This window comes from Arachis stenosperma, chromosome 2 (genome assembly GCF_014773155.1).
Source record: "Arachis stenosperma cultivar V10309 chromosome 2, arast.V10309.gnm1.PFL2, whole genome shotgun sequence".
Classification (NCBI taxonomy): domain Eukaryota; kingdom Viridiplantae; phylum Streptophyta; class Magnoliopsida; order Fabales; family Fabaceae; genus Arachis; species Arachis stenosperma.
In genome coordinates, this window is record NC_080378.1 from 6159875 (window position 1) to 6182437 (window position 22563).

At 31.2% G+C, this 22563-nt stretch overlaps 1 pseudogene; it reads right to left on the reverse strand.

The window, feature by feature from the left end:
* Positions 1-20221: 20221 nt before the first annotated feature.
* On the reverse strand, positions 20222-21510 carry LOC130962442 (uncharacterized; annotated as a pseudogene).
* Positions 21511-22563: the final 1053 nt, after the last annotated feature.

Here is a 22563-nt window from a genome sequence, read left to right on the forward strand (position 1 = left end):
TTACCAACCCCATTCAACAAGTCGGAATCTTGATGGTTCAAGAGTTCTATGCCAATGCATGGATCACCAAGAACCATGACCAAAGTGTGAACCTGGATCCAAAGAATTATCTTACTATGGTTCGGGGGAAATACTTGGATTTTAGTCCGGAAAGTGTGAGGGTGGCGTTCAACTTGCCTATGATGCAAGGAGATGAGCATCCTTACACTAGAAGGGTCAACTTTGATCAAAGGTTGGACCAAGTCCTCACAGTCATATGTGAAGAGGGCGCACAATGGAAGCAAGATTCAAGAGGAAAGCCGGTCCAATTGAGAAGGCATGACCTCAAACCCGTGGCTAGAGGATGGTTAGAGTTCATACAACGCTCAATCATTCCCACTAGCAACCGGTCCGAAGTTACCATAGACCGGGCTATCATGATCCATAGCATCATGATTGGAGAAGAAATAGAGGTTCATGAGGTTATAGCCCAAGAACTCTATAGGGTGGCGGACAAGACCTCTACCTTGGCAAGGTTAGCCTTTCCTCACCTCATTTGTCACCTCTGTTATTCAGTGGGAGTTGACATAGAGGGAGACATCACCATTGATGAGGACAAGCCCATCACTAAGAAAAGGATGGAGTACACAAGAGATCCCACTCATCATGAGATCCCTGAGATTCCTCAAGGGATGAATTTTCCTCCACAAGACTATTGGGGGCAACTAAACACCTCCCTAGGAGAGTTGAGTTCCAATATGGGACAACTAAGGGTGGAGCACCAAGAACACTCCATTCTCCTCCATGAAATTAGAGAAGAACAAAGAATCATGAGAGAGGAGCAACAAAGGCAAGGAAGAGACATTGAGGAGCTCAAGCACTCCATAGGACCTTCAAAAGCAAGGAAGAGCCGCCATCACTAAGGTGGACCCATTCCTTGATTTCCTTGTTCTTTATTCCTTTGTTTTTCGAATTTTAGTGCTTTATGTTATCCATGCTTGTGTCTTATGATCATTAGTGTCTTAGTGTCTATGCCTTAAAGTTATGAATGTCCTATGAATCCATCACCTTTCTTGAATAAAAATGTGCTTAATTGAAAGAGGAAGAATTGCATGAATTTTGAATTTTATAATAGTTTAATTATTTTGATGTGGTGGCAATATTTTTGTTCTCTGAATGTATGCTTAAACAGTGCATATGTATCTTGAATTTGTGGTTCATGAATGTTGGCTCTTGAAAGAATGATGAAAAAGGAGACATGTTAATGAGGATCTGAAAAATCAATAAAATGATTCTTGAAGCAAGAAAAAGCATTGCTATTCAAAAAAAAAAAAAAAAAACCGAAAAAAAAAAGAGAAAAAAAAAGAAAACGAAAAAAAAAATAATAATAATAAGAGTTGTGATCCAAGGCAAATAAGAGTGTGCTTAAGAACCCTGGACACCTCTAATTGGGGACTTTAGCAAAGCTAAGTCACAATCTGAAAAGGTTCACCCAATTATGTGTCTGTGGCATGTATGTATCCGGTGGTAATACTGGAAAGACAGAGTGCTTTGGGCCACAGCCAAGACTCAATAAATAGCTATGTTCAAGAATCATCATACTTTACTAGGAGAATCATTAACACTATCTGGATTCTAAGTTCCTAAAGAAGCCAACCATTCTGAATTTCAAAGGATAGATTGAGATGCCAAAACTGTTCAGAGGCAAAAAGTTAAAAGCCCCGCTCATCTAATTAATACTGATCTTCACAGATGTTTTTGGAATTCATTGCATATTCTCTTCCTTTTATCTTATTTGATTTTCAGTTGCTTGGGGACAAGCAACAATTTAAGTTTGGTGTTGTGATGAGCGGATGATTTGTATACTTTTTGGCATTGTTTTTAGTATGTTTTTTATATGATCTAGTTAGTTTTTAGTATATTTTTATTAGTTTTTAGTTAAAATTCACTTTTCTGGACTTTACTATGAGTTTGTGTGTTTTTCTGTGATTTCAGGTATTTTCTGGCTGAAATTGAGGGACCTGAGCAAAAATCTGATCCAGAGACCAAAAAGGACTGCAGATGCTGTTGGATTCTGACCTCCTTGCACTCGAAGCGGATTTTCTGGAGCTACAGAAGCCCAATTGGCGCGCTCTCAACGGCGTTGGAAAGTAGACATCCTGGGCTTTCCAGCAATATATGATAGTCCATACTTTTCCCAAGATTTGATGGCCCAAACCGGCGTTCAAAGTCACCTCAAGAAATCCCAGCGTTAAACGCTGGAACTGGCACCTAAATGGGAGTTAAACGCCCAAACTGGCACCAAAGCTGGCGTTTAACTCCAAGGAGAGTCTCTACACGAAAAAAGCTTCATTGCTCAGCCCAAGCACACACCAAGTGGGCCCGGAAGTGGATTTTTATGTCATTTACTCATCTATGTACTAGTTTTCTATAAGTAGGACCTTTTACTATTGTATTAGGGACATCTTGGTAGCTATCTTTGAGTTTTATGCTATCTTAGATCATTGGGAGGCTGGCCATTCGGCCATGCCTAGATCTTATGCTTATGTATTTTCAACGGTGGAGTTTCTACACACCATAGATTAAGGTGTGGAGCTCTGCTGTACCTCGAGTATTAATGCAATTACTATTGTTCTTCCATTCAATTCCGCTTGTTCTTTATCCAAGATATCACTTGTTCTTCAACATGATGAAGGTGATGATTGACGCCCATCACCATTCTCACCCATGAACAAGGTGACTGACAACCATTCTTGTTCTACAAGCATCTGAGGCTTAGTGAATATCTCTTGGATTCCTGATTGCACGATGCATGGTTGATCGCCTGACAACCGAGTGCTCGCCTGACAAACGAGCCAACCATTCCGTGAGATCAGAGTCTTCGTGGTATAGGCAAGAACTGATGGCAGCATTCAAGAGAATCCGGAAGGTCTAACCTTGTCTGTGGTATTCTGAGTAGGATTCAATGATTGAATGACTGTGACGTGCTTCAAACCTGTAACCTACTGGGCGTTAGTGACAGACGCAAAAGAGTTATTCTATTCCGGTAGGGGAGGGAACCAAACCGGTGATTGGCAGCACTGTGACAGAGTGTGTGCATTAGCTTTCACTGCGCGGATGGGAGGTAGCTGCTGACAACAGTGAAACCCTACACGAGCTTGCCATGGAAAGGAGTAAGAAAGGATTGGATGAAGGCATTAGGAAAGCAGAGAGACGGAAGGGAAGGCATCTTCATACACTTGTCTGAAGCTCTTACACCAATGATATACATAAGTATCACTATCCTTATTTTCTATGTTATTTTCGTTCATCATCATATATATTTGAGTTTGCCTGACTAAGATTTACAAGATGACCATAGCTTGCTTCAATACTAACAATCTCCGTGGGATCGACCCTTACTCACGTAAGGTTTATTACTTGGACGACCCAGTGCACTTGCTGGTTAGTTGTGCGAAGTTGTGTAATGCCATGGTATTGAGCCACCAAGTTCTTGGAGCCATTACCGGGGATTATTTGAGTTGTGAAAAAGTATTGTTCACAATTTCGCGCACCACGCGTGCTTGACTTTTTCCTTCTGAATTAAAAATCGCGTAAGGAATTTTCGCGCAAGGTCATCAAAACTGGTAACCGACCTAGATGGTAGGCCGTCAAACCATTTCATGGCCAACTTTGTCAAGGTTTTCGGGAAGGCCTTGCAGTGAGTAACATCGGAGGCATCAGCCAAGTACAGCTGACTTTTGAATTCGCTCAGATGGTGTCTCGCGTCAGTGGTCCCATCATATAGATGCATGTCTGGGCTTTTGAAGTTTTTAGGAACTCGAGCCCTCATGATATCTTCGGTGAAAGGATCTTCTCCTCCCAACAGGGAACCTTCCCGAGTTGTACGTGAGCTCTTCCCTCGGATGTCAGATTCTAGCTTCATGAGCTTTTCCTCCAACTCTCTTCATCGTTTGATTTCACTTCTCAGATTTCTCTCTGCCTCCTGCTATCGTTCTAACTCCTGTTCTAGTTGTTCAAGTCGGCCATGATGTCCATTTAGTAGCCCCATGAAGTCAGTAGAATAGGGTTGTTCTCCTCCTTCCGGGTGACGAACCTCGGAGGGGATCCTTCTGTGGTGATGACCGTCCGAGGTGCCTTCACCGCGTGGTTCCTCCGTTATTGGAGGAGGTACCGTGAGAGCTTGGTCGTTGTTGACTGTGTCTTGGTCGGGATCCGATTCCGACGCTATGCGTCCGTCTTCAAAGTGATCGTCCTCCATGGAGTGTCGATTCCCAAGTCCCCGACAACGGCACCAATGATTCGAGGGTTACTTGAAATGTTGATTTGGGTCTGAACGTGAGGTCCAGGTCCCTTTAAGTGGCAGCGTCCGACCTCTTTGTTGCCGAGGTGCCGCCTATCCGAGTTTCGCGTGAGGAGATGGGGGTGGTACCTGCAAGAGACTCCAATGTTTAAGTTAGTAAGGGCTGTAAGCAGGTTTAAGTGTATTGGGACTTAAGTATACCTAAAGGGTATTAGTGTATTTATAGGTAATGAGCCAATAACTACCGTTGGAGTAGTTCCACTTCTGATGGTGGATAACCATCCTTTTATATTAGGGTTGTTGAGATCTCTCTTCTAGAAGTGAGTATGAAATATTAGGGGTTAGTTATAACTCCTTTGGAAGTGAAGGGGTCGTCATGCAATGTTTCGGTCCAACATGTGAAGAGGTCGGTTATGAACAATTGTATTTTGGACTTTTTCTATTTTTGGGCGTGACTTATGTTTTGGGATAAATATAAATAAATATTTTTTTTAACTATTTTTAACCTGACTTGCTCATGGACTCTCATAATAATAAATTCCCCGTTGATTTAATCATTTATTAATTATTCACTCTTGTTCCTGTTTGATATTGGTTTGCTCTTTTTAAAACTCTTGTACTTCCTCTACTCTTCTAAATAATTGTACACTTGGAAAATTTAGTTTGTTCACAAATAGTTATTTATTTGGAAAATTGAAAATTTTATGCAATCCTTTATTTTCTCAACTATACCCCTAAGAATTACATATCTAGTCATGAATTAAAAAATATTAATTGGATGTAAAAGAGAAGAAATATAAAAAAATTAATTAAAGGTAATTCTATAAAATACCTTTTGGTTTTTGTAAATTATTTTAATGTTTCTCAATCGTTTTCTTAATCTAGGTGAAGATTTAACAGTGAATATTATTTGAAAACAGAAAGAGTGCATAATAGATGAGGTTCACTTGCCTTAGCAATTAATTTGTGGATAAACTATATTGTTGTCTTAAATATTTGTGATTTTTTAAAAATATTTTTAATATTTAATTTTATTTTTAATATTTTTGATTTATTTTAATATAATCTCTTAATGTTAATTTTATATTTAAAATATTAGGTACAAAATTAAAAATATTTTAAAATAGTTTTGACAAATTTAAAATATTAAGAATAAATTAAAATGAATAAAAAATATTATAGATAAAATTAAATAAAATTAACTGTTAGGAGTATTTTTTTTTTAAAAAAGCACAAACATAAAAAAATGTAATTTAATTTCATAGTAAGTAGTAAGTACTTGCAATTTTAATCTAAGTCAAACACTGCATAATACTTTTCTAAAATTAAGCAATAAAGAAGAGTACATTAACCATTGATTGTTCAATCTTCTTTAGCCCTTTTTATCTTTGCCCCTCTTTTGAGAATCATGCAACACTCTTTATACGTTCTATCTATTTTCTCCTGTTCCTGCTTTCTATATATATATATATCCTTCAAGATCACAATATATATGCAAGATAATTTAAATTGGGTTGGTATAGTGGTTAATTTATTAGCCTATTTAAACAAGTGTTAAATACTTAAATAAATTTAGTATAATGATAAATTAATTTTTGGTCTGTTAGATTGGAAAATACCGAGAGAAATCAAATAAAAAAAACAATATATGCAAAGATAGTATGACATTCCAAGTCAACAACAAATGTTTACATATTTTCAGAATACTTTTAATACACATTCTAATTAAGAATAACTACCACTGCTCCCTTAAGACTTTTTAACTGCAATAGACTTCTTAACTTTTTAATTATAAATTTAGATAGTATTGATACTTTAATTAACTGCAATAGATAAACTATGTAGTATTGTATTAAAATTAAATAGTTGGGAAAAAAAGGAAAATGAAGAACCTGATGGAATTTTCGGGTAAAACAAATTACATGTAAATTGTGGCGGTTCAAAACTTCTAACAAATGTGTTTTGTATGTGGCTAAAATTTTTATATATAAATAATTTTAATATAAAATACAAAAGTATTTAATTATTTTAGTGTTATACATAATTGTAATAATAGCACAAAACGTTATTGACGTTTTATAATAAAAAAAATTTTAATTATGAAAGAACAAAATGTCACAGACATTTTGTAATAAAAAATATTATTTTAATTGTAAAAATATAAAACGTTATTGACGTTTTGTAAATGATGATAGCAGTGTTTAACACATAGTTTAGTCCATTACGAAAGATTTCACACTTAGTAATACAATATAAAAATACAATATAAAAAGGAAAAAGTTTTTTTGTATGTTGTAACATTTGCAACAGTTCAAAACCGCTGCAAAAAATCAAAATGAAAATTTAAACAACTGTTGCCAAAACTCCTACAAAAGATACCATTTTTCAAGGACTAGAGCAATGAGCCTGGCATTCTAAAAACCGTTATAGAAAATTGCCATAGGGTATCATTGTGAACCTCAATTGGCAGTGATTTTGTTGACCAACTAATCACTATAGATAACAATGGCAGTAGTTTAAAATTGTTGTACATAAAAGCAACTCTATACCTTTTTGTTGCATTGTTATGTGTCCTCATCCTCGTTCACCTTCTGTAAAGAAAAATTTCAAGTCTCAATTTTTTTGGAATTGTACATTGAGATAATATATTTCAGTTCCATTATATTGTGTCCTTCTTTCTCTGTATTTCAATACATCCGTACCAAACATATTTTAATTCTAATATGTTCATGTATTTTGTGCATATAAACTATAAAGTATAGACTCTAATCATAAAATATAACCTAAATCTTAATTAAACCTTCATTAGGCTGATGGATTTTGTTGAAGGCCAACAAATTCTCCAGTATGTATGTATGTATGTATGGTTATTAAGAGATTGTAATATTGATTCAACTATGAAATGTTGGTTCTTCACTCTTCTCTATTATGTTTAATTAGAGCTTTTCTAGTGAAGAGGATTATTTGTCCCCAATTGCATTCTGTTTTATACCCAGCTTTACAATAATGTCATATCAAAACTGCACGCAATTTCAATGATTAACATTTCATATGCTATTTTTTCCCTTTGTCTCCATATTTTTGTGCATATATATATCACTAGCTAGGATTGTATGTGGGATTTGATTGATCAAAATAACTGTCACTACCATGTTTTCTAATCTTTTTCGGTTAGTGTCACCATCAATCCGATTTTTATTATCTTGCACTTAATGGTATGCATTCATTGAACAAAAATATAGTAATAACATGTCAAAATATTAAGTCCAAAATTCAGATTCATTATTGTTTACGCCCAATAATTGCCACATGCATGAAGATACATAAATACACAACACATTATTATCAATCCTTCCAGGCTTCCACTGAATTTTTCATTTTTTCCAACCCTCCAAATGGATCTGATATATATATATGAAGTGACAGTAGCATATTTGGTTTTTAGTTTGATTATTGTTTTGTAGAATTTTAAACATGTTACGTCACTAATTCGTCTTGCATGACTATTATGTGATCATAGATTCTATGATCACTTTATTAGAATTTCAACTAATGCGACTTAATTTAAAAACCGAAATAGTTAATTAAAGGTGGTAAATTTTTGTCTCTCTAACCAATCTTACGTTAATACTAATTCATTTGTTTAATCGGAAATGTTTGGTAACAAAAAAAAAATCAACCAAAAACAGTTATAACTTACCTTATTTAGCATTCATTAATTGTTGCGACAATTAATGAATGCTAAATAAAACAAGTTTTGACTGTTTTTTTTGTCTCTCTAGTATTACCTATAAATCTTAAATTTTATATTCTATACTAAATTCTAATCTTAAACTCTAGATTATCTAAAAAAAATCTTTCAATTAAAAAAAAGTAATATTAATTATTTAAAAATTAATTTTCTATATTTATATATACAAACATAATAGAGAAATAATATACAATCACATTAAATACTTGAGAAATAATAATATTACTCTTTTAGCCTTTTACCTCTTTTTTTTTTCTTACAATTCTGTTTCATCTTTCTGCATAATCACATTGTTCTTTTTATACCTTGCACATCAAGAAACTTCACACTTACTATTGGGAATTCAACTGATATGATCTGAGAACCTATAACTACAAAATTTAGAAAGATTTTGTTCAGTTCAAGAGTTCAAATAAACTCGAAATTAGTAAGAAGAAAATGTACTTCTATATATATCACTCCACTATCCTGGTATAATTTTTCTCTTACCAATGTAACATATTGCTTTAAGATTATTAGGAATATTTTATGCGATTTTGATCAAATATCCTTTCCCTTGTATAACTAACAAATATGAAGAGAAATTCATACCATAGTAATAAGCACAATTTGAAATTTAATAATTTATTAAGTATGTAATCACTTATTACATACCTTTATTTAATAGTTTATTTTTTGGGGTAAATATGTAATTTTATAACATAAACAAACTCTTTCATTATTGTTTTCTATAAGAAAAAAATAGTTGCTTTAACATGTGTTGGATTTCATGTCAACCGTTAAAGTCTGTTGTTTTTAATTAGGGTAAAATACTAATTAAAATAGTATTTGAAAATTTATTTTATTGACAAAAATAATTCTAAAAAATATGAATAATAGATAAATTCAAATAAAATTTAAAAACATGATAAAATATAATTAGATAGTAAATATATATTTTAAAAAAAGACTTCAAAAATTAGATTTTAATGTGTATTTTGTGCAAGCATGGTTAAAGAAATAAGATTAAATTTTGCGATTTTATGCTAAGTAAAATTTTTTGTAATTTGCTTCCGTGAATAACAAAAAAGTTTTTAGAAAATTGATAAAAAAAATTCTAGTAATTGAATTTTACTCTATTTTGTGATATGCACCTTCTAAATATTTATTCAAGTGTTTTGCAAAGATTCTAATCAAATAAACAAGTCATTTATTAATAATAAAATTTGTGTGATACTTATAAATGAAAAAAAATATTTTTTATTTTTATCCTGTTTTTTAATTTTTAAAATTTATTTATTATTTATGTTTTTCAAAATTATTTTTATTAATGAAATAAATTTTCATATATCATTTTGATAATTTATTATTTCAATTATTATCGTTAAAAAATAATTGTTATATATGTTTGTTCTATTTATTCTCAAGACACATCATAAAAATTTATCACTTCTTTGGTGCATATTATTCATATAATAATAAATTGTATGTATCCATGACCAATAATATTATTTAATTAATTAACAATTTTATTCCTGGTGAAGGCTGCGCCTCCTTCCACAACCAAAGTGCTTGTTTCCCGTTGACCATATTCAACTAGCTCCGATTGTTTGGATAATACAATGTGATAGCTTTTAATTAATTAATTTAAAACGTTATTTGTTGGTTAAATGGAATCAATGACTTCCAGAAAAAGCATATAGTGTCATTTTCTTTTATGGATAACTATTGGGCCCATGGCTGCCTTGCTTTCTAGCCTACTTGCGGCTTGGGCCACAAGATTTTCTTTCTAATATACTTATCTGATAAATAAATTTAGATTGGTCGAATCGTCAGAGTGGTCAGTTCACTCGTCTGCTTAAATAAATGTGAAAATTTAAATTTTGTATTAGGCAGCAACTCACTGGCCAACTAAAAATACAATTGATTCTATTTTATAATACAGTAATCTATTGACCGAATTATAATAAATTAAAAAATATTGGTAAACTTTTAAAATAAAAAAATAATTATTTTTAATCTAAAATAATAAAATTTACATATAATAAAAATTATAAATTTAAAGGTGATTAATTACTCACTTTATTATTTATCCATCAAAAATAATACAAGTGATAATTGGTTGGATTGCTAAGTGTTATGCAGAGTTTAATTCTTAAGGGCATCATGTAATAATAGATTTTATGACCAGTCTTCTACTATCGAAAAATAAAATAAAACATTATTAAAGATTAGTTATTAGCTTATGATTAACTTAATATTCAAAAATTTACTCTTAATTAATGACCTAAAAAAGTAAATTACCATATCATGTTATCATATTATATGGCCATTTTTTTATTGTTAAGTTATAGCCTCGAATTAAATAGAGAGAATAGTTTTATGAATAACTTATGGTTGATTATATAATTCTTTTGATATTGTCATCAACGTTACGTAAACATTTCACAAGTCCTCTAACATGTTAAAAAGATAAAGTATTTCAATGCAAATATCAAAACAGAACAAAAGAATCAAAATACAATGCCAATCAATACATAATTTTCAATCTGAGGAGATCCTCTTTAAAAAATTGAATATGTTCTTAGTTTTTTTGTGACATTAAAACCAATTACCTTAAGGGAGTGTTTATTTTGAGGTATTGAGACAGAGACTGAGAGACTGCGATTTAGTATTATGTTTGTTAGTTCAGAGACTAGTACTAAAATTTATGTCTCTGTTCCTAAAATTCTAATATTTCAGTACCTCCAAAAAATAGGGACACAGGGGACTAAAATTTTTAGAGATAGAGACTAAAATTTTAATAATATTTTATATCTAAAATATCTTCATTTTAATTAATTAATTCCAATTTTATCCTTTATACAAATTAAATTAGAGTTTCATTCTTGTTTCAATTTCTATCTCTCACTTTACACTAAACAAAATATTAAAATTTATTTCAATCTCCATCTCTTAGTCTCTGTTTCTCAGTCTCTGTTTTTCCGTCTCAGTCTTTCCACCAAACGTTATCTCAATGTTTAGCACATAACTAAAAAAATCTTTTCACACCTAAGTTAACGATGACTCTTAATTATATCAACGCAACAAATATGTTTAGCTACCACAATCTCTTCTCTTTAAAATGGAGGTTCTAACTTCCGATATATATGTTTGTTGTTCATTATTATACTAAAATTTGACTATTTATAATAACGATTAGCTCTTTTATTGTTATTATTACTTCTTCAAGTATAAATATGGACATTTTCTTATTATAACTTAGATTTTGCTCTTCATTATTAACACAACATTTTGATTATTATTCAACAGTAAAATAAATGTTGATTCTTTAAACAAACGATGCTTAGACATCAATTATTCACGATTCTCTATTCCATTAAATAAACGTTGATCCTCTGGCGAATAAATTAAGTTTGAACATAATCTCAAATAAATAATAAATTTGGTGCCAGAGAGATTTTGTTAATTATCTCAATGTACTTTTATACATGAACTTATTAATATTTGATTAATTTTATATTTTAGCGTATGAAATATAATTTAATTAAGGTAAATTCTATTCAATTCTTTTTAAAATAACATGTAATTTATCTTCTATAATATCTTAATTATAATAGAATTATTTTATAATTAATTAAGTTATTATTTAAAATAAATAAATAATTATATAATTTTTTAAAATATTAATAACAAAACTGATCATCATCAAATTCACACCACACTCCACTACTTTTTTTTTAGTATTAATAATTAGATGCAGTTCAATTTAAAAGAAATCTCATCTTTAAAATTCCAGTGTAATTTATTTACAATAAGCTACTAAAATTAACACTCGTATTTATATTCAGTGGCATATTAATCACAAACTGACACTTATTTATAAAGTAATTTTTAAGTTCCAACGCCTCTTTATGAAAAGTAGCAAATGAATAATGAGTAGTATTTTAAGCACAATCAATTTTATATATAAAGTAATCTATTAGTTTCCTAATACAGTTATATAATTTAATTAGAGTTAATTTTTTATTGATGAAATTAATTAATTATAAGTAGCAAAACTGAGATTGAGATTAATAATAAAGGGCAATGGTGAAGCTTGGAAGGACGAGAATATATAGAAGATTTGTTAGTTTTTAGGTAGAATAATTTAGAGAAAAGAGGAATTTGATTATTAATATTTTAAAAAATTATATAATTATTTATTTTAAATAATATTTTAATTATAAAATTATTTTATTATAATTAATATATCATTTAATTAAAAATTGACATATCATAAAAGATAAATTATATATTATTTTCTTTTATATATTATTTTAAAAATAATGAAATAAAATTCACCTTTAATTAATGACTTGACTCTTAAATATATTTTCAACGTTTTCAAATAATAACCTAATCATATCCAAAAGTAAAAATATTAATATTTTTCTTAAAGTAGTTCATGTTCTTCCCATGCATCCACATCCTTATTGGCTTTTTAGTTTTTATCCCTTTTAAGCATTTTTTACTTTTTATTTTTTTTCTCCCCGGATTGCAGATTTTTTCATTATTGGAAAGCCATGTCATCCTTTCTGAAAATAAATTGAAAAATCAGGGGACGGTTGTAAGAATCATGCTTTATTATTACTTTATAAGTTTGTATTGAAAGCTACCGTTATGTTACAATTAGACTTGCCAAATTAATTAATGTGCTTAATTAGTCTTCTAATTGGATATAATCTGGTGAAGCTAACAACTCTTAATTATTTTTCTATCACTTCTTTGTCAATTCTTATGTTGCTTGTGCATCATGTTTGACTTAGATTATTCTTATATATTTTCGTTTCCCTCTTTTATTTTTTTTTAGTTACACATTTTTTTTTTAATCACAAAAAAATGTATGTTATAATAAAACTGGAAAAATATCTTGTCCCAGATATCAACTCATAGAGATAAGCAGGAAAGGGAATATAAATTAATACTAAAAAAAGTGATGGATCTGTCCTACATTCACTAAATCCAAATAAATAAACTTCACAAATCTGATAAATTATCCTACAAGTTTATTACCAAATAATAATAATAATAATAATAATAATAATAATAATAATAAAGGAAGAACTAGAGATAATAAAGTAGGCTACAACATTCACCAAGAAACATTTTTGAAGTGTTTTTTCAAGCAAAATTAAAATTATTTGTAATTAATTACTCCGATCCTTTTAATTAGTAATCACTGCTATTTTGAGTGTTTTTTACACACTAATAAAATAAAATGCAGTATCATAACAAAGATTATGTCTAAATTTATTAAAAAAAATTCAAATGATCATTATTATAAACAATATATATATAGAGATACTAATAATAAATTACTTGCTAATTAATTGCACAAGTCAAAATGAAGAAAAGAACATAGACTGTGGAGGTTCCTCAAAGTGATTGATCCAATGGATGAATTTGATGATGATGATTCACCATCCCATGTTCTTGTTTTTGCTCATCATCATCAATCTTGGAAATACAAAAGTCTGAGATGAATATTGAGAACCAAACAAAGGCTGGTGTGAGGAAGAGAATGAGACTAAAGGGTACCATCCAAAGATGCTTATTTGATGGATGATACTTATGTAACCACCATCCAAGCATACACCCTCCAAATATGCTTATCAACAAAGACAACAACAAAATCATCATGTATGTCCTTTTAGTTATCATCCTTTGTTGCCTTTCCTTGTAGTAATCTCCGATATTCTTCATTCCTTTAGACTCGGATTGAATACTGTCTCGAAACACGACTTTAGTACTTGTAATTACTTCTGTCATCTGATAAATAAGAGGTGCAATCAGTCGATCAGAAATTAAATAAAACCTAACTGCTTCGTAAATTAGATTCTGAATTACAAAAAATAGTAATCCTACCTATTTTATGCAAAATTGTGTGTCTTAATATAAAGATATTTAGTATTTTTTGAAGAAAAGTTAGACCTCCCTCATGATGAATAAGGACACAAGAAAACTTGCCTGCAAAAGGTGCTATATATAAGTGGAAGAATTAGATGGAGTATATAGAACATGATCAAGGAGATAGGGATGTTGAAGATCTAAATATGAAGGGACAAGAGAGAGAAAAAATAGGAACTTATTAGGTGCATGAATTTCAGGGATATATGTGCTAAGGAGGCAAGAGGGACATGAAGTGTGATGTTGTTTTTGTGCAAGTAAGTTCCTATTGAGGAATTGTAATTATGTGGGGATGTTAATGTTTTAGATTTTCAAGTTTGATAAATAAAAAAGTCTTCATTCTTTATTGAAGGACAAGAAAGGAAAAAAAAAATATATGAGGGAGGAATTAAAGTGAATTGCGTCTTGGGTTTGGATACTCTTTAATAGAAGTGGAGTTAACTGGGGTAGGAATAATATAATTGATGGGTATAATTAATTTTGGTTGCATGTGTTGTTTGGTTCCTTTTTTCTACTTTGACAATTAGTTTGTTTATTGGGATATTCCGTTCCAATTTGGAGTATTCAAAACCCCACTAAAACAGCCCAAAACCACCACCCAAAGTTTAAAATTCTGTTAGTGTTCTAAACTATTAGGAAATCGTAATAGGAAATTACCAGGTTATTACATCATTGTTAATAAAATATCGTCATTAAAATATAGTGTTTATTATAAAAATAAAATATGATTTATTATTAAAAATAAATTATTAAATTAATTGTTACGTATTTGTGCCTAAATATATATTATTTTATTTATTTTTAATTTATATTTAATATTTGAATATATATTCTATATGAGTGATTATTTATAACTGATTTTTAGTGCGTATGTATTACATAAAATATTTGAATAAAAATATATGCATATAACAACAAAATTGATATATAAGATTGTTATTGAATCTCTTATTTTACAATGGTTTCTTATTGAATAAGAGAGGTGTGCTTGTATAAATTTTGATACTTAAATAAATATGGATCTTAGAAATTAAAAAACAAAGATGAGTTATGTAAGATTTTGAATAAAGATGTGGTATGTGTAATTTTCTAACTTTGGATCCGTTACTTTTGCCTTTTTATTTATAATTTTGTATGTGCCATTTTTTTAAATGCTATTTTTTATTAGCAATTTCTACATATTTTTGTTACGTGTTTTTGTTATATAATACCCCAAAACTTATTAGTATTTTTTTTTAAAAAAAAGTTAAAATTGATTATTCGAAATAAATATATATTGTAGAGTGTACACAGTCAATAAATATAATGTTCAATTATTCTAATAATTCTTATAGTTTTATTAAATTTTTAATTATATCTATATATATTTTTTTAAATTTAGTTCTTATATCGTATCAAATTTTGTAAATAAATTTCTGCCGTCATAAAAATATTGAAATCAATTGAATATTCTGTTAAATAAAATAAAATATTCATTTAAGTGTTAGTTAAGTATATTTATTTTGTTTAATAGAATATTTTTTTTAATTCTAACCTTTTGTTACGACATGAAGTTAATTAAGAGAAATTTAATATAGTATAAGAATTTAAATATATATATATATATAATTAAAAATTTAATAAAATTATAGAAACCACTAAATTTAAAGACATATTAGTATATTATGACATTAGATAGAAATAAATTGTCACTTTATCCTGATTTTTAGTTTGATCATACTTAAAATACGGGAAAATGGTGAATATGATTTGTGATTAGGGACCACTACAACACCATTTAATTTAATTTTGAAGTTCCGCAGATGCAACGAAATGCCACTCAGTTGGAACTTACGTATAAAGCATAAGTATGGTATAATTAATATAATTAACATGTCAGCTAGCTAACCCAACCATATAAATTGTCATTAATTAATCCTTTTTATATTAATAGAATAAGGATACATTCTGAAATGGATTTGGGATGAGATTTGCAGAGATATCGGGTGCACACCAAAACTACAATGGCCATTTGTAAATTATTGTCTGATAAAAATATCATGAACGTACAAAATTTGTCATGAAAAATAATAGTTATTTATATTTATGTATATTATTTTATATATAATTTTTAATATAATTAAATCTATTGCGACAGAATAATTAAATTTTGGTAGTTGAATTTTAATATATATATATATATATATATATATATATATATATATATATATATAATATAATTGATTTCTTAAATTCTATCGTATATTATTATTTTACATAAATTATACTATTATTAATGCCATATCTTAAGTAGGAGTGACAAATAGATTAGGACTTATTAAGTTGACTGTCTAATTTATTAAAAAAGATTGGCTATTAAATTAAAAAAATTGAACTTGCTAAAATTAAAAATCCGTCCAAAGTGAAAAATCACTTAACCTAAGGATTAAGGTGCCGGACGTCATCTGCAACGTCAAGATCGTGGTGCACAGTGTGTACTTGTCATTTTCACATATATTTATTAATCCTGTGGCTGCGGCTTATGACAGTATCCTAGGAGGATCAGAAGTCTCAGGAGAAGATCAGACGATAGAAGAAAGTGTGCTGCTCCGGGTGGGCTCTTCCGGAATCGGTACAGAAATGGGTGCTTTTTTTTAGGTTGTTTACCTTAGGCTGCGTTTGTTTTGTGTATATATTAAGACATAGACATTAAGACATAGACACTTGAGACATAGACATAAAATATTTGTGTTTATGTATATCGTTTGGATATGATGGACATGATATTACAATAATGTCTAACATTGTGTTTGGTTTACATAGAACAAGACACTACACAATTAAAATGACTATTTTACCCCTTAATTTGAATTAAAAATTCAATAAATAAAAGAAAAAAAAGCTATTCAGATTACACTTTTCCCAAATTGGTTCAAGGGTTCCACGTTCCACCCCCTCCCACCCTACCCCCAGAAATCTCTCTTCTTCCTAGTTGGCCTCCTCCTTCTTTGGCATTTGCTGGATTTTTTCTGTGCGATTGTTCTTTGTCGAGGATTCTTCTTCTTTGAGGTGAATCTCTTTCCGTTCTTCTTTTCTTTCTTTCTTTCTTCTTCTTCTTCTTATTAATTGTTGTGTGGGTGTTCGCAGGGTTAGCGTATTTGATGATTTGTTTCTGGGTTTAGGATATTGGGTTCAAGGGTTCCCAATCATCCATGGTTGGCAGTGAATTTGCATCGCTTATAAAAATCTGTCTGGATTGTCAAAATCTAAACGTGGCCGTCTTGTGTTGTGCCTCTCTTGAAGGTGAGTCAGTGAAACCATTCCATCTTCTTCTTTCATCACTGTTTTTATCCATGGCTATTTCACTTGTTCCTTGCAATTTTGTTGATTTGTGTCGTATTTGTAAACAGTAAAATTTTGCCCTTTTCTATGCATTAATCAAAGCGTTTTGTATTAATAGTTTATTGCCCTTATGTTTTGTAATATTTCCTATTTACTTTTTCCCAATTTTTATCAAATTTCTCTTGTTTGTGTTGCTGACAAGAGCCATGTTTGGTCATGCCTCTTTTTTCTAATCTCTGTTTTAGCCGGTTATAGTAGCTGTTTTGATTGATCCCATTTCTAAATTTTGTGATTGAAAATTCCTGTACCTTATTCTCCAATTGGCTGTGGTTGGAAATCAACCTTTTTGACCTTAGATAAGACCATAGCTGAGCAAAGGTTTCATCTTTTTTCAAATTATGTCATAAATTTGCCTTATTTTGTAGAACATGCATAGCTCATATGAATGAGACTCTTGCAGGGCTACTAAACTGGGAATGAAGTTGGAGTGGTTGGAAGATGTGGTGAAAACAATCATGGGTCCAATCCCAGCAGTGAAGTATGATAAGAGCAGAAACCGAAAAATATGGTTCAATAGCTTGGTGGCTACATACATTGGCTGGGAGGATGAAAGGAATGATCCTGTGAAGGCTGTTACCTTTGGTGATGGCCAGCCATTACCATCTAATGTAGTATTGATTGTCTTAAACTACTTGAGGAAGAATCTGTTGCTATTCCATGGCAGAAAGGAGATGTTCTCTTGATTGATAATTGGGCCGATCTTCATTCTCGTAAATCATTCATTCCACCACGCAGGGTGGTAGCTTAACTTGTTAAATAAGGTTGTATTTTGTTATTAGCTATAAGAATAGAAGAGTTATATTTGTATAGTTTTAGGAAATACACAATTGTTTGTTGGTTCCTTCACTTGTAATGAACTTATGTAAATTGAAAATTCAATGGAAAGTGTTTTCTTTTATATGTATTTTGGTTTGCTGTTTCTGTTTTTAGCTAATAGTATCATTTTTTAACTTGTAAGAGTATATTTTGGTTTCTTTTCATGAATATGTAGGTGCAAAAATTAAGAACTCAGGTTGTAAATATTATGCAGGAAATTAACATAAGAGATACATTAGACTTGTTGATTAATTTAAGTGCAGAATAGCAGAAAATCAACACATGCTACGCAAAAGTTGAATAAGTAAAATTACATATACTTATTAGAGTATATTATGGGGCAAAATTACCCAATACAAATAAAATTCACCTAAAAGTCAACATAGATAATGCAGAATTGAATAAAGCTTTGTGGGATTGCACAGTTTTAAGTGCAAAATTGCATAATGCAGTTAAGATTCACCTAGTGGATAAGTTAGTAATATAATAGCAGAAAATTGACATAGACAAACTGCCCAATACAAACATAATTCAACAGACTGCATAAAAGAGTTGCAATGTAGTCAGTGCAGTTCAATTGTCTAACAAAAGATAAAAACAACAAAACATTAATAACTCTGTTAAGTTTACCAGAATACCCTAGTAAGTTTACCAAAATATCTCCATAAATTTAGCAATACACCCAACACTAGCTAAAAATTTTCCATTATATCTCGAGCGAATGCCGCCTTTTCCTCATCCAAACTCCAGAAGGTTGCCTTCAATTCTGGATTCTGCACAAATTTTTTTGCAATTTGCACGATCTCCATTGTGTTAAAACCAAGACTCCTCAGCGTTCGCCCAAGATTTACTTGCTCATTAACACCGGACATTGCATTAGCTAGCACCTGCACATGCTTTCCTTGATCCTCAACCGCAGCTTTAAACGTTTCAGCTAGGTTTGATAGTACTGTAGCATTATTGCTTTTTTTAGTTGCACTGTGACGTCCTTGATTTTTCTCACTTGATGAAGCAAACGAGGCTGAAAAGGTATTGAGGAGTTTGCTCTCGGCAGCTGCTAAATCCTCCATGTCAACATCGTCTCCGCCTAAACCAAAGCCATCCGTTGTGGCCGCAGCAAATGTAGAGCCCGGTGTGACATCTTCTTCAGCATCTTTTCCACTGCATGCATCAAGACCAGTAGCTCTATCCTTGCCAAAAATGTTCCCAAGACGTTCAAACAACGGAAATGGCTTGCCTGGAGTGTAGAGTGTAACATTGTGACCCTGTACAACATAAAACAAAGTCAAAAATTACATGTTCATATGAACGAGTACTTGTAAGAAGAATTAATAAATGCGAAAAAATTATGAGCACACCTTTCCCCAAGCTTTCAGTACTTGTTTACTATCCACTTCAACACACATCTTTTCGGAATTCCACCCAAAACCACTACAACCCAACATCTCAGCCACAAACATATATTTTTCTTTCAGCCGCTTGTGTTTGTTTCTGATGTGTTTAACAGTGAGACCACATCCAGGAAACTTTTCATTCATTTTGTCCGCTAGTTTTTGAAATGCCCCTGGCTTAAATTGACCGGCATCTGCCCTTTTGCCTTCAACAACCAATTCTTCCATAAACACCACAAACTGTTCAGTTTCTTGCTCAGTCCATTGGCGGGGTATGGAGGCCATTTGCTGCTAGATAAGAACAAATAAAGTAAACAATGACAGCATAATAACTATCAAAATTAGAGTTCAATGGTATTAGAATTATCTTTAGAATTACTTATAGCAAACTAAAATCTAATAGCAAATAAAACTAAAATATGTTTAATTAGAATAATCAGTAGCACAATATTAACATACTATAAAGATTTGAATAAAATTCTAGAATTTTGACATCTTTTGAAACAATTAAAACAAGACCTTGTCTAATTATATGTTTAATTGGAATACAAATTATGAATCCGAGTTGGCAAATACATATTGCACAAAGAAAAAAACTGAAATGAATTTAAATACAATAATTTATAGGCTAGGCCAATTGCAAACATAACAAAATCGGCAAAGATAAAAATTCTACTCGCCACGTTCTCCCCTCCATATTTCCCACATCTCGGTTGCTAGGTCCTCACGCCATTGAGTCCACTCATGGCTACTTTCCACAACATCAATTGTTTCACCTTCATCAACAATAGTATCATCTCCTACGGGTATGTGTTCTGGTGCAAGAGTTGCATCTTCTTCGGGATCAACATCCATGTTCATACGAATAAAGTTTTGTAACAAATAACAAGCAATAATAATGTGGCTTTGAACTCTAATAGGATAGAACGAGGGACTTCGTAGAATTCCTCATCTTTTCTTAAGCAACCCAAAGCACCGCTCAATCACATTTCTAGCTGAAGAGTGCTTCTTATTAAATAACTCTAGACGATTTTGTGGTGCCCGATGACCTTGAATCCACTCATTCACATGATAGCGAACATTTCTATATGGAGATAAAAATCCTCTCCCATTGGTATAGCCGGCATCCACTAAGTAATAACACCCTAAAACGGAAGGATGAAAAATATAAGAAATATATTGTAATTCTCATATTCAATAGTTATTATTCTTTTCAAAAGATTAATTTAGACATACCAATAGGTATTTTCAAGCTATTACGTCGAGTAATAGCATCCCTAAGTACCCTTGAATCAGATGCCGATCCTTCCCAACCGCTAAGGACATAGACGAAATTCATGTTCCGATTGCAAACTCCTAAGACATTGGTGGATATTCTAGATTTTCTCGTTTGATATCTAGATTTATCACTCTTCGGGACTGTGACATCTATGTAAGTTCCATCTAATGCTCCTAGACAACCCTATCAAATGTAAAAAAAAAAGTTATTACACGTAGAGTAAACGTGACCAATACAAATTAGAGCTACATACACGACCTACCTTGAACCATTTCCATCTGGGATCTACACAATCTTCCGGTACAGGGTCTGCCTTTGCAAATAAGATACTTTGGACACGCAAAACTGAACGCAATACCTTGTGAAAATACCTACTAATAGTTTCACCAGACCTATAGAACCTAACCTGTATGCTGCGATTTTTGGTATGGTGAGCTAATATGATTAAAAAAGTAGCTACTTGCTCGCCTATGCCAACATGACCATCTTCGTGTAATCCACCTTGAACTTGTAGCAATTCACATAAAGTTGCAAATGCATTCAAACTCATTCTTAACTCCCATATGCAATTTCTATCTCCACCCTCCCCAATGATATTATCTAATGCATCTCGCCTTAGTGGCAATGTGTTCACTCTTCGACCAATCGAAGAATGACCCCGCCTTCTATTCCTAATATACATATATAGAGTGACTAAAAAAAGCAGCATTAACGTGTCAAATTGCATTCTCATAATCCAGTAATATCCAACACATAGCTTAATTTGTTCAGAACGATCCATCATCACTTCCTAAGAAACAATAACAAGTAAATACATAGAAGAAGAATCCTAATAATTTCTACAAACACATAATACAAATCATGATAGCAAACAACTTGGTAAGCAGTTTGATGAGTAATTTTATAAAGACAATACAAATAAATTGTCCTCTAGCATTCTTCAATAGATAATAATTAAAAAGTTCACCTATCACTAATTTCATAAGCAATTTAATTAACATATTAATCATCAATTAGAACAACATTTTTATCACTAGTTTTATCAACAATCAGCACTAATAACATCAGCAGATCAGTAACAAAATTTTATTTATCACAGCAGCAACAATTTCTTCTACAACTCTTTTCTTTTTGACGATTTTTCTGCATAGTTGGCCATAATGTTTGATGGTGAGAACAATTTCTCAAGTATAACTTATAACAAGTTTTTTTCAATTAGACACATGATTTTTTCCATTTTTTTTCCTCTTCAATTAGGAAAAATAACTTATCAAACTTCAAAATGCATTTAAAACAACCACCACCGAGATTATCCATTGCCTATTGAAGATTTCAAATGAAAACAAAATAAATAATGAACAATACCCAAATACCCAGATTTACATACAATTCGATTGTCCACATACCCAAATTTTGGATTAGCAATTAATCAACAATAACCCATCTGATCAATAATCAAAATTAAAAGAAGAAACTTCACAAAAAAAAAAATACCAGAGACAACGAGGCAAAGCACACCGAGAGGACAGATGTTGTAGCAGCGGAGGATGAAAGACTCAACACGTAGCAGAAGCACAGCTGGGGTTTGAGGTTATCGCGGCAATGAGATGGAGAGGCGAAGATGGCAGAGTAGCAACAGAAGCTCACCGCGACCAGAGCCCAGCATGTAGTAATCAGAGAGGAGAGTCAGCGGAAAACATAGACAATGTGCAGTGGTGGTACACCTTCGATGATG